This window comes from Procambarus clarkii, chromosome 40 (assembly GCF_040958095.1).
Source record: "Procambarus clarkii isolate CNS0578487 chromosome 40, FALCON_Pclarkii_2.0, whole genome shotgun sequence".
NCBI classification, from domain to species: domain Eukaryota; kingdom Metazoa; phylum Arthropoda; class Malacostraca; order Decapoda; family Cambaridae; genus Procambarus; species Procambarus clarkii.
The window spans coordinates 4,285,848-4,305,600 of record NC_091189.1 but is presented as its reverse complement, the minus strand read 5'-3'; the positions used below and the strand labels follow the sequence as shown (position 1 = coordinate 4,305,600).

General features: G+C 45.7%; 3 long non-coding RNA genes and 2 other non-coding genes across 5 annotated transcripts; 2 read left to right on the top strand and 3 right to left on the bottom strand.

Moving 5' to 3' along the window:
- Nucleotides 1-41: 41 nt before the first annotated feature.
- Nucleotides 42-1,410, bottom strand: LOC123757822 (uncharacterized). Its single transcript, XR_006772813.1, has 2 exons — nt 1,327-1,410; nt 42-1,183 (listed from the first exon to the last, which is right to left on the bottom strand). It is a non-coding gene; the product is annotated as an uncharacterized lncRNA (long non-coding RNA).
- A 2,084-nt stretch (nt 1,411-3,494) lies between these two features.
- Nucleotides 3,495-3,566, top strand: TRNAQ-CUG (transfer RNA glutamine (anticodon CUG)). Its single transcript has one exon. It is a non-coding gene; the product is annotated as a tRNA-Gln (tRNA).
- Nucleotides 3,567-4,338: 772 nt separating this feature from the next.
- Nucleotides 4,339-5,768, bottom strand: LOC123757821 (uncharacterized). The gene is made up of 2 exons (XR_006772812.2): nt 5,581-5,768; nt 4,339-5,437 (listed from the first exon to the last, which is right to left on the bottom strand). It is a non-coding gene; the product is annotated as an uncharacterized lncRNA (long non-coding RNA).
- A 1,881-nt stretch (nt 5,769-7,649) lies between these two features.
- On the top strand, nt 7,650-7,721 carry TRNAQ-CUG (transfer RNA glutamine (anticodon CUG)). Its single transcript has one exon. It is a non-coding gene; the product is annotated as a tRNA-Gln (tRNA).
- An 843-nt stretch (nt 7,722-8,564) lies between these two features.
- Nucleotides 8,565-10,121, bottom strand: LOC123757819 (uncharacterized). The gene is made up of 2 exons (XR_006772810.2): nt 9,893-10,121; nt 8,565-9,749 (listed from the first exon to the last, which is right to left on the bottom strand). It is a non-coding gene; the product is annotated as an uncharacterized lncRNA (long non-coding RNA).
- Nucleotides 10,122-19,753: the final 9,632 nt, after the last annotated feature.

Genomic DNA, 19,753 nt, shown 5'->3' with positions numbered 1-19,753 from the left:
CTAGCTATTGTGGTCTTATGAAGGATAAATATAAAATGGGATTTGTGATTTGTGTACAAAAATATTTATTATACATTTGCAAGATTTAGATTACAAGATTAAGTGTTATTTCTTATTAACAGCAAAGCCTAACTTATTATTCTATGTTATTAGAAAAGTAATTATCACAGATAAAAGTAAATTTCAAGCATTGCTTGAAGGAGCCAGCTGGAAGCCAGACGTATGTCCGGTCACAGCTCTGCACTGTCAGCTGGGAGCCAGACTTGGGTCTACTCGCAGCTGTGAACTGTCAGCTTGGAGCCAGACTTGGGTCTACTCGCAGCTGTGAACTGTCAGCTGGGAGCCAGACTTGGGTCTACTCGCAGCTGTGAACTGTCAGCTGGGAGCCAGACTTGGGTCTACTCGCAGCTGTGAACTGTCAGCTGGGAGCCAGACTTGGGTCTACTCGCAGCAAAACACTCTCAGAAACACACATGATGATGAGCCACACAAAAGACTCGCACTGGGCGACTTCTCTCGTCTCGTGACTAAACTCAATAAACAGCCAAAATTTGTCGGATTTCGTCACCAGTCAGGAGACAATCTGAAGATTTTTCTCTCGACTCTGCAACTCTTCCGGCCTGTGGGGAAGGTTGGTCTCGGGGTGTAGTACCTCCATAAACGGAGCCATTTGGCACTCACTGACACTCATCAGGTTGATGAGGTATGTGGGGCCATCTGGAACTCACACTCACCAGGGTGAAGCATGTGGAGGCCTAGGTACCCCTAGACCAGGTGCCATGTAGTGGCGGCCTAAGATGGCCTGGTTGGCGCCTTAATGCCTCGTCGGAGTCTCAGTCAAGAGAACACCGTACGGCACAGTGACTTATGCAGTTGGTACATCGTAGAGAAACACGATGTTCTCAAGAATGTCTCAACGACCAACTCCAGTGACGAAGTTGGGGAATACAGGGAAGGCACCGGCGAATTGTGGGGCGGCGTAGGCGTAGGGGTCTGGGACCTCCCGGGTTCCGACACCGGAAGACCTAGAGCGTGAACGACCACCTCGACCTCGACGACCACCAAAAAGACCAAATAATGGACTAGCGTTGGTGACCGTGGCCAGGGAGACCACCACGACCAGGAGCACTACCAAGGCACGGAGGAAGTTCATCTTGGGTTGATGCACTGGGCTGATAGATCACTGCAAAATAAACATTCATATAAATACCGACGTTTCTTAAACTAATTGTCTTTTGAGTTATTTCTTGAAATATTAGGTATAATTCAAGAAGAACTATATTGATGTAATAGAACTACTAATATTACTAAGTATTGCTACTGTACCTTAAGGAAGAGATAGTGAGGCTGGATAACCGACTACTTGGCTGAGTGTGTGTGGAGCAATAATTCACATTGACTTATATACCCCCTAAGATGACCAGTTGCCAGGTCTCAGCAGTCAGCCCGTCTGCAAGCCAAGGTCGCATTTTCCAGCTTCTTCCACTGCTAGGCTTAGGTTCGGCTACAAGTACCTCTGGGAATTTGTATCATTTGCTGATGTAGATTTGACTAAATGTAAACTCTGTCAGCAAAACTATTCGCATACTTTGCGTCATTATATAATGGAATGTGAAAAAATCGCGGAATTTAGAGATAACACCATCAATAGTGTCCAAGAAATGTGTAAGAACTTCATTCATAATGATGTGCTGCCCGAAATCTTAGCGAAGTATCCAAAATTTGTTTACTGTAGGTAATGCATGCACATGACTGTAAAGTTGCCGCCCAGTTGGGTGGGTGTGCAGCAAGACTAGTAACTGTGTGACTCACCATAGATGTATAGTGACTGTTGTGAGCCTCTTGTTGAATCACTTGTGACACAAAAGATTATTGATGTGTGTACTAGAGTGGGTGATTAAATATGTATGTGTATGTATATATGTACACGTATATATATATGTACATGTATGTATGAGAATGTGTACATGTATATATAACATTAATAATTTTGTAACTAGCGTCAAAAATTGTTATTGCTTAGCTAAACGAACTAGAGGGTTCAGTTCCTGAACCGATTATGTGCCTCTGTAATCCTTTACACCACCGCCCACAGGATAAGTATGGGGTGCATAATAAAGAAAGAAATTGAATTGGTCGGTTAGTAAACAAGTGTAAGGTGCTCTATTAGGTCTTAAGACATTATTATTTAGACGTTGACCCATCAGAATAATTAAATAATAAGCATTATTTATATGAACGAAATAACGCAGACCTCGCGGTTATATATAGATTAATTGTAAACAAAGTTTCCATCATAACCTTGGCATTCATTCACTATTTCTTGTTTTCTATAACTGTCTTCAACAAGATCCTGATGAAGTACATTATTAATGGTAAATATATAACAAATAAACCTTAAATTTTAAAATAGTTTTGGACATGGATAAAGGATGTTATCAAGCCTCTGGCAACGTGTTTGCATGTTGCACTTCCTGGCTCATTGACATGTGCCACTTCCTCAAGCACTGGTGTGTCTGCCCATCCCACCTTCCTCAAGCACTGGGGTGACTGCCCATCCCACCTTCCTCAAGCACTGGGGTGTCTGCCCATCCCACCTTCCTCAAGCACTGGTGTGTCTGCCCATCCCACCTTCCTCAAGCACTGGTGTGTCTGCCCATCCCACCTTCCTCAAGCATTGGTGTGTCTGCCCATCCCACCTTCCTCAAGCACTGGTGTGTCTGCCCATCCCACTTTCCTCAAGCACTGGTGTGTCTGCCCATCCCACTTTCCTCAAGCATTGGTGTGTCTGCCCATCCCACCTTCCTCAAGCACTGGTGTGTCTGCCCATCCCACCTTCCTCAAGCACTGGTGTGTCTGCCCATCCCACCTTCCTCAAGCACTGGTGTGTCTGCCCATCCCACCTTCCTCAAGCACTGGTGTGTCTGCCCATCCCACCTTCCTCAAGCACTGGGGTGTCTGCCCATCCCATGTTCCTCAAGCACTGGTGTGTCTGCCCATCCCACTTTCCTCAAGCATTGGTGTGTCTGCCCATCCCACCTTCCTCAAGCACTGGTGTGTCTGCCCATCCCACTTTCCTCAAGCATTGGTGTGTCTGCCCATCCCACCTTCCTCAAGCACTGGTGTGTCTGCCCATCCCACCTTCCTCAAGCACTGGGTGTCTGCCCATCCCACCTTCCTCAAGCACTGGGGTGTCTGCCCATCCCACCTTCCTCAAGCACTGGTGTGTCTGCCCATCCCACCTTCCTCAAGCACTGGGGTGTCTGCCCATTCCACCTTCCTCAAGCACTGGGGTGTCTGCCCATCCCACCTTCCTCAAGCACTGGTGTGTCTGCCCATCCCATGTTCCTCAAACACTGGGGTGTCTGCCCATCCCATGTTCCTCAAGCACTGGTGTGTCTGCCCATTCCACCTTCCTCAAGCACTGGGGTGTCTGCCCATCCCACCTTCCTCAAGCACTGGTGTGTCTGGCCATCCCACCTTCCTCAAGCACGTGTCCCATGGTGTAATGGTTAGCACTTTGGACTCTGAATCCAACAATCCGAGTTCGAGTCTCGGTGGGACCTGAGTATTTATCAGTCCAGCGACCAGGAGGCCTGGTCGACGACCGGGCCGCGGGGACGCTAAGCCCCGGAAGCACCTCAAGGTAACCTCAACGTAAGGTAGCACTGGGGGTGTCTATACCTATACACTGTTAAAGACAGAAAGAACTTTAATGGCTTGCTGAGATCCCTCTGTGAAAATGGCGCGAGTGTCGAGCTGGTACGGCCACCCAATAGTTGGTGGCCAGACCCAGCTGTGTCTGGCCACCAACTATTATGCAAGTCACAGGTGCGTCACAAGTGCGTGACAGGTTTGTGAGTCAAACCAGCCTGTTTGTGCGTGACCAACAGCATCCATACCACCATCGTTTGTTTCCCAACTCAGCTGTATGTGACATTGCTCACATACTTTCATTCTTGGTAAATTTTATCAGCCATTTGGCGCTCGACCTGTAAGGTCAATGGTGGATTGGATTGGAGTTGGGCTTTAGGCCATTCTGTCATATGGAAGGTTATTACGGCCACCAACACGCATACTTTTTGTCCTAGACATGGAGCAGAACTAAAGTAAACTCTCAGTATATATACTCGACACTGCTAATGGGGTATATACTCTACACTGTAATGGGGTATATACTCGACACTGCTAATGGGGTATATACTTGACACTGCTAATGGGGTATATACTCGACACTGCTAATGGGGTATATACTCGACACTGCTAATGGGGTATACCGTTCTTTGTATATATATCCCTAGCTATTGTGGTCTTATGAAGGATAAATATAAAATGGGATTTGTGATTTGTGTACAAAAATATTTATTATACATTTGCAAGATTTAGATTACAAGATTAAGTGTTATTTCTTATTAACAGCAAAGCCTAACTTATTATTCTATGTTATTAGAAAAGTAATTATCACAGATAAAAGTAAATTTCAAGCATTGCTTGAAGGAGCCAGCTGGAAGCCAGACGTATGTCCGGTCACAGCTCTGCACTGTCAGCTGGGAGCCAGACTTGGGTCTACTCGCAGCTGTGAACTGTCAGCTTGGAGCCAGACTTGGGTCTACTCGCAGCTGTGAACTGTCAGCTGGGAGCCAGACTTGGGTCTACTCGCAGCTGTGAACTGTCAGCTGGGAGCCAGACTTGGGTCTACTCGCAGCAAAACACTCTCAGAAACACACATGATGATGAGCCACACGAAAGACTCGCACTGGGCGACTTCTCTCGTCTCGTGACTAAACTCAATAAACAGCCAAAATTTGTCGGATTTCGTCACCAGTCAGGAGACAATCTGAAGATTTTTCTCTCGACTCTGCAACACTTCCGGCCTGTGGGGAAGGTTGGTCTCGGGGTGTAGTACCTCCATAAACGGAGCCATTTGGCACTCACTGACACTCATCAGGTTGATGAGGTATGTGGGGCCATCTGGCACTCACACTCACCAGGGTGAAGCATGTGGAGGCCTAGGTACCCCTAGACCAGGTGCCATGTAGTGGCGGCCTAAGATGGCCTGGTTGGCGCCTTAATGCCTCGTCGGAGTCTCAGTCAAGAGAACACCGTACGGCACAGTGACTTATGCAGTTGGTACATCGTAGAGAAACACGATGTTCTCAAGAATGTCTCAACGACCAACTCCAGTGACGAAGTTGGGGAATACAGGGAAGGCACCGGCGAATTGTGGGGCGGCGTAGGCGTAGGGGTCTGGGACCTCCCGGGTTCCGACACCGGAAGACCTAGAGCGTGAACGACCACCTCGACCTCGACGACCACCAAAAAGACCAAATAATGGACTAGCGTTGGTGACCGTGGCCAGGGAGACCACCACGACCAGGAGCACTACCAAGGCACGGAGGAAGTTCATCTTGGGTTGATGCACTGGGCTGATAGATCACTGCAAAATAAACATTCATATAAATACCGATATTTCTTAAATATATTGTCTATTGAGCTATGTCTTGAAATATTAGGTGTAATTCAATAAGAGCTCTATTGATGTAATAGAACTACTAATATTACTAAGCATTGCTACTGTACCTTAAGGAAGAGATAGTGAGGCTGGATAACCGACTACTTGGCTGAGTGTGTGTGGAGCAATAATACACATTGCCTTATATACCCCCTAAGATGACCAGTTGCCAGGTCTCAGCAGTCAGCCCGTCTGCAAGCCAAGGTCGCATTTTCCAGCTTCTTCCACTGCTAGGCTTAGGTTCGGCTACAAGTACCTCTGGGAATTTGTATCATTTGCTGATGTAGATTTGACTAAATGTAAACTTTGTCAGGAAAACTATTCGCATACTTTGCGTCATTATATAATGGAATGTGAAAAAATCGCGGAATTTAGAGATAACACCATCAATAGTGTCCAAGAAATGTGTAAGAACTTCATTCATAATGATGTGCTGCCCGAAATCTTAGCGAAGTATCCAAAATTTGTTTACTGTAGGTAATGCATGCACATGACTGTAAAGTTGCCGCCCAGTTGGGTGGGTGTGCAGCAAGACTAGTAACTGTGTGACTCACCAAAGATGTATAGTGACTGTTGTGAGCCTCTTGTTGAATCACTTGTGACACAAAATATTATTGATGTGTGTACTAGAGTGGGTGATTAAATATGTATGTGTATGTATATATGTATACGTATATATATATATATACATGTATGTATGAGAATGTGTACATGTATATATAACATTAATAATTTTGTAACTAGCGTCAAAAATTGTTATTGCTTAGCTAAACGAACTAGAGGGTCCAGTTCCTGAACCGATTATGTGCCTCTGTAATCCTTTACACCACCGCCCACAGGATAAGTATGGGGTGCATAATAAAGAAAGAAATTGAATTGGTCGGTTAGTAAACAAGTGTAAGGTGCTCTATTAGGTCTTAAGACATTATTATTTAGACGTTGACCCATCAGAATAATTAAATAATAAGAATTATTTATATGTACGAAATAACGCAGACCTCGTGGTTATATATAGATTAATTGTAAACAAAGTTTCCATCATAACCTTGGCATTCATTTACTATTTCTTGTTTTCTATAACTGTCTTCAACAAGATCCTGATGAAGTACATTATTAATGGTAAATATATAACAAATAAACCTTAAATTTTTAAATAGTTTTGGTCATTGATAAAGGATGTTATCAAGCCTCTGGCAACGTGTTTGCATGTTGCACTTCCTGGCTCATTGACATGTGCCACTTCCTCAAGCACTGGTGTGTCTGCCCATCCCACCTTCCTCAAGCACTGGTGTGTCTGCCCATCCCACCTTCCTCAAGCACTGGGGTGTCTGCCCATCCCACCTTCCTCAAGCACTGGTGTGTCTGCCCATCCCACCTTCCTCAAGCACTGGGGTGTCTGCCCATCCCACCTTCCTCAAGCACTGGGGTGTCTGCCCATCCCACCTTCCTCAAGCACTGGGGTGTCTGCCCATCCCACCTTCCTCAAGCACTGGTGTGTCTGCCCATCCCACCTTCCTCAAGCATTGGTGTGTCTGCCCATCCCACCTTCCTCAAGCACTGGTGTGTCTGCCCATCCCACTTTCCTCAAGCATTGGTGTGTCTGCCCATCCCACCTTCCTCAAGCACTGGTGTGTCTGCCCATCCCACCTTCCTCAAGCACTGGTGTGTCTGCCCATCCCATCTTCCTCAAGCACTGGTGTGTCTGCCCATCCCACCTTCCTCAAGCACTGGGGTGTCTGCCCATCCCATCTTCCTCAAGCACTGGTGTGTCTGCCCATCCCACCTTCCTCAAGCACTGGGGTGTCTGCCCATCCCACCTTCCTCAAGCACTGGGGTGTCTGCCCATCCCACCTTCCTCAAGCACTGGGGTGTCTGCCCATCCCACCTTCCTCAAGCACTGGGGTGTCTGCCCATTCCACCTTCCTCAAGCACTGGGGTGTCTGCCCATCCCACCTTCCTCAAGCACTGGTGTGTCTGCCCATCCCATGTTCCTCAAACACTGGGGTGTCTGCCCATCCCATGTTCCTCAAGCACTGGTGTGTCTGCCCATTCCACCTTCCTCAAGCACTGGGGTGTCTGCCCATCCCACCTTCCTCAAGCACTGGTGTGTCTGGCCATACCACCTTCCTCAAGCACGTGTCCCATGGTATAATGGTTAGCACTTTGGACTCTGAATCCAACAATCCGAGTTCGAGTCTCGGTGGGACCTGAGTGTATTTATCAGTCCAGCGACCAGGAGGCCTGGTCGACGACCGGGCCGCGGGGACGCTAAGCCCCGGAAGCACCTCAAGGTAACCTCAACGTAAGGTAGCACTGGGGGTGTCTATACCTATACACTGTTAAAGACAGAAAGAACTTTAATGGCTTGCTGAGATCCCTCTGTGAAAATGGCGCGAGTGTCGAGCTTGTACGGCCACCCAATAGTTGGTGGCCAGACCCAGCTGTGTCTGGCCACCAACTATTATGCCAGTCACAGGTGCGTCACAAGTGCGTGACAGGTTTGTGAGTCAAACCAGCCTGTTTGTGCGTGATGAACATCATCCATACCACCATTGTTTGTTTCCCAACTCAGCTGTATGTGACATTGCTCACATACTTTCATTCTTGGTAAATTTTATCAGCCATTTGGCGCTCGACTTGTAAGGTCAATGGTGGATTGGATTGGCTTTAGGTCATTCTGTCATATGGAAGGTTATTACGGCCACCAACACGCATACCTTTTGTCCTAGACATTGAGCAGAACTAAAGTAAACTCTCAGTGTATATACTCGACACTGCTAATGGGGTATATACTCGACACTGCTAATGGGGTATATACTCGACACTGCTAATGGGGTATATACTCGACACTGCTAATGGGGTATATACTCGACACTGCTAATGGGGTATATACTCGACACTGCTAATGGGGTATATACTCGACACTGCTAATGGGGTATATACTCGACACTGCTAATGGGGTATATACTCGACACGAGTAATGGGGTATACCGTTCTTTGTATATATATTCCTAGTTATTGTGGTCTTATGAAGGATAAATATAAAATGGGATTTGTGATTTGTGTACAAAAATATTTATTATACATTTGCAAGATTTAGATTACAAGATTAAGTGTTATTTCTTATTAACAGCAAAGCCTAACTTATTATTCTATGTTATTAGAAAAGTAATTATCACAGATAAAAGTAAATTTCAAGCATTGCTTGAAGGAGCCAGCTGGAAGTCAGACGTATGTCCGGTCACAGCTCTGCACTGTCAGCTGGGAGCCAGACTTGGGTCTACTCGCAGCTGTGAACTGTCAGCTTGGAGCCAGACTTGGGTCTACTCGCAGCTGTGAACTGTCAGCTGGGAGCCAGACTTGGGTCTACTCGCAGCTGTGAACTGTCAGCTTGGAGCCAGACTTGGGTCTACTCGCAGCTGTGAACTGTCAGCTGGGAGCCAGACTTGGGTCTACTCGCAGCTGTGAACTGTCAGCTGGGAGCCAGACTTGGGTGTACTCGCAGCAAAACACTCTCAGAAACACACATGATGATGAGCCACACGAAAGACTCGCACTGGGCGACTTCTCTCGTCTCGTGACTAAACTCAATAAACAGCCAAAATTTGTCGGATTTCGTCACCAGTCAGGAGACAATCTGAAGATTTTTCTCTCGACTCTGCAACTCTTCCGGCCTGTGGGGAAGGTTGGTCTCGGGGTGTAGTACCTCCATAAACGGAGCCATTTGGCACTCACTGACACTCATCAGGTTGATGAGGTATGTGGGGCCATCTGGCACTCACGCTCACCAGGGTGAAGCATGTGGAGGCCTAGGTACCCCTAGACCAGGTGCCATGTAGTGGCGGCCTAAGACGGCCTGGTTGGCGCCTTGATGCCTCGTCGGAGTCTCAGTCAAGAGAACACCGTACGGCACAGTGAATTATGCAGTTGGTACATCGTAGAGAAACACGATGTTCTCAGGAATGTCTCAACGACCAACTCCAGTGACGAAGTTGGGGAATACAGGGAAGGCACCGGCGAATTGTGGGGCGGCGTAGGCGTAGGGGTCTGGGACCTCCCGGGTTCCGACACCGGAAGACCTAGAGCGTGAACGACCACCTCGACCTCGACGACCACCAAAAAGACCAAATAATGGACTAGCGTTGGTGACCGTGGCCAGGGAGACCACCACGACCAGGAGCACTACCAAGGCACGGAGGAAGTTCATCTTGGGTTGATGCACTGGGCTGATAGATCACTGCAAAATAAACATTCATATAAATACCGATATTTCTTAAATATATTGTCTATTGAGCTATGTCTTGAAATATTAGGTATAATTCAATAAGAGCTCTATTGATGTAATAGAACTACTAATATTACTAAGCATTGCTACTGTACCTTAAGGAAGAGATAGTGAGGCTGGATAACCGACTACTTGGCTGAGTGTGTGTGGAGCAATAATACACATTGCCTTATATACCCCCTAAGATGACCAGTTGCCAGGTCTCAGCAGTCAGTCCGTCTGCAAGCCAAGGTCGCATTTCCCGGCTGCGGTCGGTTAGTAAACAAGTGTAAGATGCTGTATAAGGTCTTAAGACATTATTATTATTTAGACGTTGACCCATCAGAATAATTAAATAATAAGCATTATTTATATGTACGAAATAACGCAGACCTCGCGGTTATATATAGATTAATTGTAAACAAAGTTTCCATCATAACCTTGGCATTCATTTACTATTTCGTGTTTTCTATAACTGTCTTCAACAAGATCCTGATGAAGTACATTATTAATGGTAAATATATAACAAATAAACCTTAAATTTTAAAATAGTTTTGGACATGGATAAAGGATGTTATCAAGCCTCTGGCAACGTGTTTGCATGTTGCACTTCCTGGCTCATTGACATGTGCCACTTCCTCAAGCACTGGTGTGTCTGCCCATCCCACCTTCCTCAAGCACTGGTTTGTCTGCCCATCCCACCTTCCTCAAGCACTATCTTGAGATGATTTCGGGGCTTAGCGTCCCCTCGGCCCGGTCCTCGACCAGGCCTCTTTTTTGTTACACCCCCTTCCCATGAAGGAGCCCGTAGCAGCTGTCTAACTCCCAGATACCTATTTACTGCTAGGTAACAGGGGCCATTAGGATGAAAGAAACATTTTGCCCATTTCTCTCTGCCTCCACCGGGGATGGAACCCGGGACCTCAGGACTACGAATCCGAAGCGCTCTCCACCTAGCTGTCAGGCGCCTTCCTCGACGTGAGGAAGGTCTTGAAAGACGCCGGCTAACAACACAGCAGCGAGTCCTTCCCAGACCTTGAACACATCACTTGCGAATGCACAAGTCGAGCAGCACAGATCACCATCGATGGTGTCACGAACATAACAGTCAGAGTGACTCCACATGCTTCAAGTCCCACTTGACACCTCTCCAGAGTCTCTGGTCCTTCAACAAGATTCAGGTCTCACAGCCTGGACTCAGGACTGAGGTACCTCGCTATAGGACTCGGGATTTAGGACTCTGAACCCTCACCACTACTCAGAACTCACATCAGGGCTCGGGGTCCCTCACCAGGTCTCAGTGACCATCGTCGAGAAAGTCTGAGGAATTAAGGTGTTCACCGGATATTTAAACCCTTATGTGAGCTTCCTTCTGGTGTAATGCCTTGTAAAAATCTTTATAATTATTTTCTTAATGTTAATCAAAAATGCTATTTTCTCTCTCTCTCTCTCTGTCTCTCTCTCTCTCTCTCTCTCATATACATCCACCTCTCATATACACCCAGTAAAAACGTGGGGACCTCAGGCAAGAGATGAAGATTAAGCATAAGAAGATTTGAAGATTAAGCAGAACTCGTAAGGCACTAAGACGTTTCAATATAACGTTATTACTTGTGCATACCAACAGCTTCAGCGATCACCTCCATAAAGGGAATCTTTACTCACTGTTCCCTGCCACATCACCATAAATAAGGTAATTATTATCGGTAGATTATTATCAACGTGTGGATGGCAGTTATTGATTGATTTATTTATTTATTTATTTATTTATTTATTTATTTATTTATTTATTTATTTATTTATTTATATATACAAGAGTTGTTACATTCTTGTAAGGCACTAGCACTCATAGCGTTTCGGGCAAATATTTAATCCTAATTTTCTCTGGAATACGACCCGCCAAATCGTTTAACAATAAGGTACCCTTTGACTGATGGATGAACAGAGGCTGCAGTTAAGGAATGACGCCCAGTAAATCCTCCCCGGCCAGGATACGAACCCAGACCAAAGCGCTTGCGAAGCTCCAAGCGCGTGTTTTAGCACTGCGCCACGGGAACTAGTAAGCAAGCTTACCACTTGCCACATTTTTGGATGGTACTGAAGTTTAACACGGATTAAAAAAGTTTCACGAACGATCAGATAAATGATGCGAACCTTTGAACACTTGACCAAAGTTATAACAAGTTCGGGATACAAGTGAGTGAGGCTCCTTCACTCCTTCCTTCACTCATTCCTTCACTCCTTCCTTCACCCATGCCATGACCACTGTGAGGGGGCCGCCAGCCACCTCCTTCACTCACGATCCCTGGAAATGAGGAAATTACCGTCATAAGGTAGGGGTAGTAATCAGGAGAGAGTGTCAAGCCAGTATGACTGCAAGGGATAGGAGGACCAGGAGCTGAGAAATGAGCAGGGAGTGAAGAACCTGTTCTCCAGCTCCTGGACTATCCAGGATGACCGGGCAAGAAGCTCATCATCCCTGTACCGTCCAGTCCAAGTGGCTGAACATTACAGAGTAACATTATATTTTGCATTGGAGAATTAGCGTTATATAACCCACTAGTTTTGCGCTCTTTTGCATATAAATAACATATTTCATTGTGGAATTTAAACATGTAAACACAATTATTAACGCGCATCCCAAATTCACTAGAAAAGGAGAGCTAAGTTACAACTATTTTGTAACCGAAAACTAACGTGACTCAGAGACAGTTTCTTGTAATCGAAGACACGGATAGAACTGCTCCGAGCAGGAAGTGTGTCCCAATATCACTTCCTGTCCTGAGGAGGCCTTAACTGGCTGTCCAGTCATCCCCCCCCCCATCCTCCCTCCCTTCCCCCCCCCCAACACTGAGCGACACCCAGTGTGTGTCAGCGGTGTCGTCGAGGGTGTCGTCGAGGTGCCCTCAATACTTCTAACCTTTAAGAGAAGCGACCCTTGTATACGAGTCGCCTGCTCTTGCCTGCCTATCACATTAAAAACAAATCTCCTGGACTCACCAGGACTCAGGTCTCTCAACAGGACTCTGGTCTCTCAACAGGACTCAGGTCTCTCAACAGGACTCTGGTCTCTCAACAGGACTCAGGTCTCTCACCAGGACTCAGGTCTCTCAACAGGACTCGGGGTCTCTCTCCAGGACCATTGCCAGCTCGTGGTTCTCATGTGCCTGCTGGTTTAATCAAGCTGTAGTGACACAAACCCTGTCAATACTTCACATGAGTGTTGTACGAGGGAAGAACTAGACGCTACACGCAGGATAAACACTAAAGACAAGACTTTCCTTATTAAGACTACTCAATAACTCAGTCGATAGAGCTTCGGCCTCACACACGTGGGGTCCACGGTTCGAATCTCCTAAGAGCTCAGGTGAATAGAAGACCTGTGGAAAATAACATATACAAGCTCCTACAGTTCCCTAACCTGATGTTTCTAAGCCAATATAACACTTCAAACCTCTGAGATATTTACTAGAGATTTAAAAGAATGTAAGCAATCTTCTTAACTCGGCAATGTACTCGGCAATCTTCTAACAACTTTCTTTACATATATCAGCCATCTCCGGAGTTTCCCTGTTGTAGGGAGTTTGACTGACGTGGTGGCTGGCAATTCTTAAGGAAAAGGGCAGAGCTCTGGTCTTGTGTTCACCAACCCACACACTAGACATTGAAGAGACGACGGCGTTTCGGTCCATCCTGGACCATTATCAAGTCGATAGTGACACTATCGGCTTGATAATGGTCCAGACCGAAACGGACCGAAACGTCGTCGTCTCTTCAATGTCTAGTGTGTGGTTTAGTCAACATTTTTCAGACACGTTATTGTGACTCATTATCTGCATCTGGTCTTGAGTTACCTTACAATTATTTTAATATCAATTATGGTGAAGAATTTAAGCAAAAATAATAATAAAATCAATTCAAAATCACCTTGAAAAGAATAATTTAATAATATATTTGCAAATTGAATTTGCTATAGAGCGATCATGCCCAGCAAATTTTCTCTTATTCGTCAGATCGTCCGTTTAAAATGGAACCAATATTTTCCTTGACTTTGACAAGGCTTTCCACTCTGTTCCCCATGGTAGATCAAATACAAAATATTATATACATAGCAAAGTACACCAAATGCTAAATTTAATTATTGTATGGTTAGTAAATTGAAAATAGAGTTAGCATAATTGCGGTAAACTGAGAGAACGGAAGTGATACTAGGGATGTAACCTACACTAAGGTTCCATCCTGGCAGATTATTATTCTTAATGAACAATAATGCAGAGGAAATATTAAGATCATATGATGGGATTGAACCTGCGTCCCTGTACTCCCCAGGCACACACACTACTAACTACACAAATTACGTTCGTGTGATTTCCTTGTCCGTATATTCTTGATATTAGAATTACTACCGATATAAGTAAATATACATTTAACAACGACAAATTGTATGCATTAGAAAGGCTTCACTCGGTAAGCTCAAATTTGAACAAAGAAGTGACAGATTTTATTCAAAATAATTCTCAAAGGAAGGCGCCAAGCCTGGAACATTATATACGGAAATTTAGTTCGGGAAATTTGTAAATTAAATATTTGTTTCTAACAAAATAAAATTATTTTATTCAAGAGTTCAGTAGTTATTTCTTGTATTAAAACACCCAGGCCAAAACTGCTTAGTTTACATGTGAGAGTGAAACATCTCGCGGCCCATTTACACCCACCACCATAACCAGCTGGCACAGGCTGGAAGACCCTGCTCAAACCGGAGTTATATTTATAGTATTATTATTATTAACATCTTTATTGACAAAATTAATTACAATTTTGCCTAATCTGAGGATTTCGATTAAGTCTTAAGTGAGGATAATACTGTACATTTATAGTGAGGAAATGTGTCGAGCCACGACGGTGGGGTTGTGGACGCTGCTTCCTGCTGCTGCTGCTGCTGCTGCTACTGCCGCAGCAGGAAGCAGGCCTCTACTAGTGCTCAACCAGTGCTCAACCAGTGCTCAACCCCTGCGTTCCTCTCCAGCCTTCCCTCCTCCCTCCCCTCAGTGCTCACTTCCCTACCTATCATGACTAAGAATGTCTTTAGACGTCTGCTAATATGAACTCTTTTCGTCAGTGTAGCCAGTGAAAATTGGGGTCTTAAATCTGAAATGATTGGCGGATCATGTTTGGGGAAAATATAGCGTTGAATAACTCAGCTGGTCCCACTACTTGGTCCTTAGATTAAATTCAACATAAAAAAAATTATAGATACACTATTTCAAAACTGTCAGAGCCAAAACAGAGCCAAATATATAAAAATATTCATACAGTAATGAATAAGATATCTACACATAGGAAGTAAATTGTAAATCTAGTTAAAAATATGCTAAAAACCTGCACGCAACTAAACTTGATCACAGTACTGTATATCTATGCTTTTCAGGAAAACTATGTCGCCAATGTTGATACACTACGTTAAAAGACGTATATTCTTATTTCTTCACAGTTATTATCTATGTAACTGAACTGCGCAAGATATGCATTTAAATATTCCACATGATATTTAATTAAATTTTGAGTGCGTAGGTGTGCGTCGTGTACCCATCCTTGAGGCAGACATACACACACATGATGCAACATCAGTGAGAGTGATGACGGAGTCCCTCCACGTCTCCAGGAAGTGATCCTGGCGGTGTCCTGGCCGTCGTCGTCGTCGTCGGCCCGCAGGATCCCGGTGACACAAACCTCATCTCCGCAGAACAAGGAAACTAATTCAACAAAAGATAATGGAGGAAGTTATGTAGGAGCCAATGAGTGGGATTAGATCTTTGTGTGAGCAATCGGCGCCCAAGGCGGTGCTCGCTGGCTGCTTCCTGCCTTTCCGCTCTCTCTCTCTCTTGTTGACCTTGAGGGCGGTGGATGGGCAGGTAGTTGTGTTTACCTTCCTCTATTGTTGTTCCCATGTTCCTATATATATGTAATTGAGCTGATGTATTCACCAAGTTGTATTCACCTAGTCGTGCTTGCGGGGGAGTTGAGCTCTGGCTCTTTCGGCCCGCCTCTCAACTGTCAATCAATCAATTTTTGTTTTTCAGATACACACACCCCCAGGAGGCAGACCGTAACAGCTGTCTAACTCCCAGGTAACTGTTTACTGCTAGGTAATAGGAGCATCAGGGTGAAAGAAACTCTGCCCATTTGTTTCAGCCATCACCGGAGATCGATCCCTGGGCCTTAGGATTACGAGTCCCAAGCGCTGTCCACTCACCTGCTAGGGCTCCGTTTGTACTCACCTATTACACACGGTGTAATAGGTGCGTGTGTGTGTGTTTACTAGTTGTGTTGTGTTTTTGCGGGGGTTGAGCTTTGCTCTTTCGGCCCGCCTCTCAACTGTCAATCAACTGTTTACTAACTACTTTTTTTTTTTTTTTTTTTCCCCACACCACACACACACACACACACCCCAGGAAGCAGCCCGTGACAGCTGACTAACTCCCAGGTACCTATTTACTGCTAGGTAACAGGGGCACTTAGGGTGAAAGAAACTTTGCCCATTTGTTTCTGTCTCGTGCGGGAATCGAACCCGCGCCACAGAATTACGAGTCCTGCGAGCTATCCACCAGGCTACGAGGCCCCCCGAGGGTGTGTGTGTGTGTGTGTGTGTGTGTGTGTGTGTGTGTGTGTGTGTGTGTGTGTGTGCGCGTGTGTGTGTGTGTGTGCGCGTGTGTGTGTGCGTGTGTGTGTGTGTGTGTGTGTGTGTGTGTGTGTGTGTGTGTGTGTGTGTGTGTGTGTGTGTGTGTGTGTGTGTGTGTGTGTGTGTGTGTGTGTGTGATATGTCAAGTCAGTTCAAATGAGGACGTTGCATACCAATAAAGGTATACTATGACTCTTACACAGCTATATATTCCACAGATGGTCTACTGTGTCCAGTCTTCCAACTATAGTTGCCCTGTAAACTGTGTTTCTGCCCCATGTCTCTCAGCGCTTGTCACCTCAGCTTCCCCCAAGCTACCAATATAGTGTCTACCACACTCACAAATTGAAACTTCCTCTTCAATTATTAGCATTCTTTACTGAGGCCAATAGTTATGCGTCCTCCCACTAGGCTAGTGTTCGACAACTCTGGGGGAGAAGATATGTATAAAGTTCAATACATCACTGTAATAGAATAATACAATAATGCAGGTTGCAGGAAAATGTACTAGAATAAATTATCACTATATTAGCAGAAGCCTTGAGGTTTCTTTTGTTTCCTCATTGATTTGATTTTATAATTGGAATTTCTTTGTATAAATAAGAACAGAATCGGTGAGTATTATAGACTCTAAATGTTAACTGTACGAATATGCTTCTTAGGTTGAAGACTTTGGTCAACTTGTTCTCCTGTGGTGCTCCAGAGCGCAGGCGGAACATCGGCCAGGTATATGTGTAGTAGTTGCACTTAAACGTTGGTGAAATTCATCTGGCCTTGAACTGAATCTTCTGTCGCTTACATGTATATTTCTTCACCACTGGAAACCTTTCTTTTAAAGGTCGAAGAGTTTTAGAATGTGTTGACCAGACCACACACTAGAAGGTGAAGGGACGACGACGTTTCGGTCCGTCCTGGACCATTCACAAGTCGATTGTGAGTGGTCCAGGACGGACTGAAACGTCGTCGTCCCTTCACCTTCTAGTGTGTGTGGTCTGGTCAACATTCCTCAGCCACGTTATTGTCACTCATCGCCTACAGTTTTAGAATGTTTTTGAATTTTCTCTTGCTTCCAGTTATTTATTGCTCACACTCCTTTCTTTGCTCCAGGAACCCGAAAGATAACTTGTTCCTCGCTCATTGTTTCGAGCCGAGTACAGTACTCGAGCTTCCTGGTGGTCGGGTGAGCCGGGTCCCTTGATGCGCTTCCCATCGTGTCGTCCTGCAGTGATCTCTCTCTCCCGTGTATGTGTATAACTGTGTATTGACTTAGCTCTAACCTCTTCATCTAACCCATATCATTTATGTATAACTTATGCTGAGGAAGTTTTTTGAGGCCTCTATGTGACACATGTGTCTCTCGAGTGTCCAGCTGTGTCTCGAGTGTCCAGCTGTGTCTCGAGTGTCCAGCTGTGTCCTGTATTAAGCTCTTTCTCCCTTTGAAAATTGCTTCTTTGTTTACTTTGCCGAATATCGTTAAAATCTTATATGTCGTCATCATGTCCCTCTCTATACTTCCAGTGTGTATAGAGGAGACGGGTATAGTATAGAATATAGTATACTCTATAGTCTATACTATACCTCCAGTGTGGTGAGGTGAGGGTTCCCCTCAATCTGTCCTCGAGGTCCTTCAGCTCAGGAACGAGCCTTGCTGCATATCTTCGGACCCCTTTCCTGTTTGTGTATTTGTTCAGGTGGCGGTGCTATGCCGGGTCTGCATACTCAGTAGTGGATCTAACATAGATTCTATATATATAACATGCAAGGCTCATTTGTCCAAGTTCCTGAAGGCTATGAGGATGATGGGTGCTTCATCACATGTGTCGCTGATGATATTCTGCTCATGTGTGCCTCTGGCATTAGGGTTTGGGTCGGAAGGTGTCTGTTATGGTGCATGGCTGGGACGGTGTTTACAAAGTACATGGCTGGGACGGTGTTTACAAAGTACATGGCTGGGACGGTGTTTACAAAGTACATGGCTGGGGACGGTGTTTACAAAGTACATGGCTGGGGACGGTGTTTACAAAGTACATGGCTGGGGACGGTGTTTACAAAGTACATGGCTGGGACGGTGTTTACAAAGTACATGGCTGGGACGGTGTTTACAAAGTACATGGCTGGGGACGGTGTTTACAAAGTACATGGCTGGGGACGGTGTTTACAAAGTACATGGCTGGGGACGGTGTTTACAAAGTACATGGCTGGGGACGGTGTTTACAAAGTACATGGCTGGGGACGGTGTTTACAAAGTACATGGCTGGGGACGGTGTTTACAAAGTGGGCATGTGGCGTCGAGGGGCTGGGGAACTGACCACAGCCCAACAAGGAAGGTCACCTCAGGCTACCCGGAACTCTGTCCTATGTTACCCTCTCTTGGTCTATCCTTTGTCACCCGGCTAATGGCGATGCCCTACTTCCGCGTCCACACCTGCGTCTACACCAGCGTCCACACCTGCGTTCACACCAGCGTCCACACCAGCGTCCACACCTGCGTCTACACCAGCAGTGAAAGCGAAACAGAGAGACTGATGGACAGAGAGAGTGGGAACTGAGAGACATTGAGAGAGAGAGAGAGAGAGAGAGAGAGAGAGAGAGAGAGAGAGAGAGAGAGAGAGAGAGAGAGAGAGAGAGAGAGAGAGCGAGAGCGAGAGCGAGACAGAGACTGTGATTTGTCTGACGCAAGACACTTGGGGGGGGGGGTCCTTGTCCTGTGTGTCCCGTAGAGCAAATATGACAATACCTTGCCTGACAACACCCCCACACATGACAACAAGAGTGACGGCACTCCGGTCCGTTCTGGTCCTAACTTTGATTGTATTTCTCTTAAATGTTTAAATATTCAGACTTTACAGTTTTATTTGTATTGTTAAACACATTCATCTTACGGAGTAATTAATTTCATATATTCAAGCGTGCAAACGTTTGACAAATATGATTACATTATATATCTGGTTAAGTACGTTGGGACACACTAAATATTGGTGGGGGTTGAGAGGATTAAAGCAGTGTTGTGTAAGGGAGGTCATCACTGTACAGCTGCAGCCACTCTGAGATGATGCACCCATCTAGGTCACCCACCTGCCGGAAGCAGGTGGGTGACCCACACTGCTCCTGAGATAAGGATGCGCGGATGTTTTGACCACTAGTTTGGTGGTCGGGAGTCCTGCAGGTGGGAGGGACGAGGTACTGCAGGTGGGAGGGACGAGGTACTGCAGGTGGGAGGGACGAGGTACTGCAGGTGGAAGGGACGAGGTACTGCAGGTGGGAGGGACGAGGTACTGCAGGTACTGACTTAACTTAC